This window comes from Ictalurus furcatus, chromosome 11 (assembly GCF_023375685.1).
Source record: "Ictalurus furcatus strain D&B chromosome 11, Billie_1.0, whole genome shotgun sequence".
NCBI lineage: Eukaryota > Metazoa > Chordata > Actinopteri > Siluriformes > Ictaluridae > Ictalurus > Ictalurus furcatus.
Window position 1 is genome coordinate 17,365,451 of NC_071265.1, and position 3,484 is coordinate 17,368,934.

Sequence of the window (3,484 nt, forward strand, 5' to 3'; positions counted from 1 at the left end):
GCCCTTTAAATCAAACTCCATAGCTGAAATGTGTTTCCTGATAAAGGAAGTGTGACTTTATTCCTGGTTAACTAATAGTCAAAGGCAGAGGCAGAAAGAAAGAGGGAGGGGGAGGAGGGGACACAAAAATAGCAGGAAGTAGAGATGGCAGGCCTGAAAGAAAATATCATGAAGTAACACGACAAGTTCATCTGAGGATAGCAGAGGGGAGGGGAAATCCTTCTCATTTTCTGCCTGTCACCCCGCCCTTTATCTCTCCTGCTCTCTCCATCTCCATTTTTTAGACAACATTATACGCCCATTTTTTTCCCTCCGCTTTGTGTTCGTATTGTAATGGTTGGAAGACTGATCCTTTTTATTCTATAGAAAAACTGCATAAAGTTGTTATTCCTTTTATGTGCTGTATAGAACGTACTTGTAATCAGTATGCTGGCATAAGTACTGAACAGCCACTTTTTCCTCAAAAACCGTGCATTAAACAAATCCAGCAGACTTATCTGAAATATGAATAGAAATTTCTATGATTTAAATATATGTGAATTTAAGGGCTTATGCATACATAACAAAATATTGTATTTTCTGTATATATGCCTCGAATGATAAACTCTACATTTTTGTACGCATGTAATGCATGATTAGTGAGTTCAAAAACAAACTACTGTTTAGATAATATTAAAGAATAGATCAGTACTATTGTTTTCCAAAGCTGCCTGTTGCATTAGCAGAGCTAATTCCGCTCTTTACACATTCAATTCTACAATACTAGTTACTAGTTATATAATACATAGTGTGTGTGTATATATATAATATAATGTCTTTTTTTTTTACATTTATCCTATCAGCATTGTTGTTTGTAAGTGAAAAGCCACTTACTGTTTGTTTTTAAGATCTCCGCAGTGCAATTTATTAGACTACACACAAAATGAATTTTGTCGCTTTTACAGTAAACTATATATGTTAATTTACCTCAGCTTTGTGAATTGCTTTGTTGACCGCCATCATACAAACAAGTTGTATGGAATGATTGAGCTCAGCCTTGCTGTGAATACATGAATACAGACATGGATGAAATCTGATGAAGTTGCAGTCAGTATCAGATGGTGCAGAGTCTTCACTTCTTAATTACGATTAGAATATTTCTAACAGTATGGCATGTTACTAGAGAATAATTCTTAAATCGGAACGCATCATAATGGTGGATATGGTAGCAATGGCGACGGAGGGAAGGCAGACACGTGTGCAGGCGGACAACGAGGATGAAAGGAAGCGAGAATGAGCGCAAAAAGGAGAAAAATGAAACACTTGTGAGAGCAGAAAGTTAAATGTCAGGAAAACAGTGTCCAAACTGAAGGAAAAGTGGGAAATACCTGAGTATGAATTCTGGAGGACGGCAAAACGACTCGGCCCAAGGGCTAAGGAGCACGATGGGCGGGTGGTAAGGCAGGGAAGGAGGAGGTAGAAGAAGAGGGAGATAAAAGGTTATTTCTGTGTTTTGATAATTCGCTGGCAAAAGCGAACAGAGAAAAATAATAAAACGAGAAAAACTAACCGAGCCAGCAGTAACACTCTGCAGCCATGCCCTCCTATCTCCCTGCCCACTACGACCATGATGCCAAGAAACTAATGGGAAAGAGACAGCATGAGGTCACAGCAGTGTGAGAAGGGAAGAAAAAATAATTTAAAGTAGTAATACTTTTGGAGCATGTGCTAGCTTTTGGGTAGAAGAGAACAACTGAATTTATGCCTTTGCAAGAGTTGCCAGAGAAAGTAGGATTCCCTTCACCATTTCATCTTGAATACTACGCGGCGTTCGCCTGCCAGGGCCCTGAGGCGTGGAGGGAGAATGGATTCCCTCCAAAATCAGCAAAACAACATATCTTGACACATCCCACCATGAGCACTTTATGACCAATGACAGTTGCCAAGAAAGGAAAAAAGAGAACATGTTTGTTGTGAAAACAAAACTATGAAGAGAATCATATCAGTATACTTACACAAGCTTTGGCTTCTGTTCTAGGAGCAGGTTCACATTAAGAGATAATGCCAGTGATTTAAGCCACCCTTAGAATTAAGAACTATGATTTCTCCCAGAGAGAGAGGGAGTGCAGTGAAGTCTTTTGTCAGCATTTGGCATTCGTCCCAGGTAGTACATGCCTCTCTGTTCCCCTTCTACAGAAGTCATTGCAGCGTCTTTAGCTGCCCTGGCGTTGCCTGTGCTTTTTGTGTGAATTTCCCTATTACGTTCATGCCCTCTTAGACATAATAGTAAAAATTTTCTCTTGGTTAGAACATCTGCAGCATCACAGGCTCTAACTTTGGAAAGAAATCTTTTGGCGGGGAAAAGATCTTTTGGAAAAAAATTACAAAACAATCCAAATGTACAACTTTTGTAGGTGAAAGAGAATCCGCCAGTCCACAGTCCTGGACTTTTGGCCTCTTTTTGGCTAGGATCCCAATAAGCTGAGTTTGCAAGAATGTTAAATAGTGACTTGGAAGAGTAAGTTTTTCCTGTGATGAATCCTGTTCAGCTGTGGCGAGAAAAGGGGCTCAGAGCCCAGGCGGCCAGTCGGCCAAGAGAGAGAAGTGTCACCGAAATAATCCAGTGTGACTGCCAAAAAGGTGTACTTTGCCCTCTTCCTGGGCCAAAGGTGTTGAGAGAGAGAAATAAAAAGAGAGTTTCCTAGCCAAGTGCTGTGCTTGCCGTCCCTCGTTCTCATCTCAGGCATTGTCCAGGACAGCTCAGTGTGTGATGTCACGGCCCCCTTCGCTCGCTTTTGTTGTATGTTCATTTATTTTGCTCTCCCCACTGTACTCCTCAGCTCCTCCCCTCTGCAGCCAACACGTATACACACTACCCCCATCGCAAAAAAAAAAAAAAATACAGCGGAAAAGCCTTTCCAGAGTTAACAGTAGTCTACTCCAACAGTCTGTTATGGTTAATAGAAATGAGGACAACAGAGGTAGCAGAATGAGAGCGAGAGAGAGACAGAGACCGAGAGTGAGAGACTGAGAGAGAGAGAGAGAGAGAGAGAGAGAGAGAGAGAGAGAGAGAGACTGCGACTGCCTTCACAAATCTCTCACTATCTCTTTGCCTTCCTGCCTTTGCAAGCAGGGAGCTTGTAAAAGTTTCAGCTGCACCGGCTTAGGGCCAGCCCCTGTTGGCAGCGTTTCAAGAAGAGCGCTGACTGTTTCTAAAGCACCCAGAGATTGTCAGAGTGGGGGTGAACCTACCGGGGGGTAGAGGGGTTCCCATCAATACACACGGGTATTTGGAGAGGGGCATATGTGCCAGCTGCAACTACTCCAGGGTTGAAGCAGAGAGGAAAAGAGAGCAGCCAAGACCGTTCTATGCACATTTTCCCCCTCTGCACAGACTATTCTGCTTTCCTTCTTCCTTCTGCTTTCTTTCACAGATGAAACTTCAGTATAAAGCAATTACATTGTGAAGTTTGTATAGTTGGTTTCTGAAAAGTGTTTGAACATC

General features: G+C 42.0%; 1 long non-coding RNA gene across 1 annotated transcript; it reads right to left on the reverse strand.

The window, feature by feature from the left end:
• Positions 1–755: 755 nt before the first annotated feature.
• LOC128614490 (uncharacterized) lies at positions 756–3,041 on the reverse strand. The gene is made up of 3 exons (XR_008387053.1): positions 1,995–3,041; positions 1,550–1,620; positions 756–1,412 (listed from the first exon to the last, which is right to left on the reverse strand). It is a non-coding gene; the product is annotated as an uncharacterized LOC128614490 (long non-coding RNA).
• Positions 3,042–3,484: the final 443 nt, after the last annotated feature.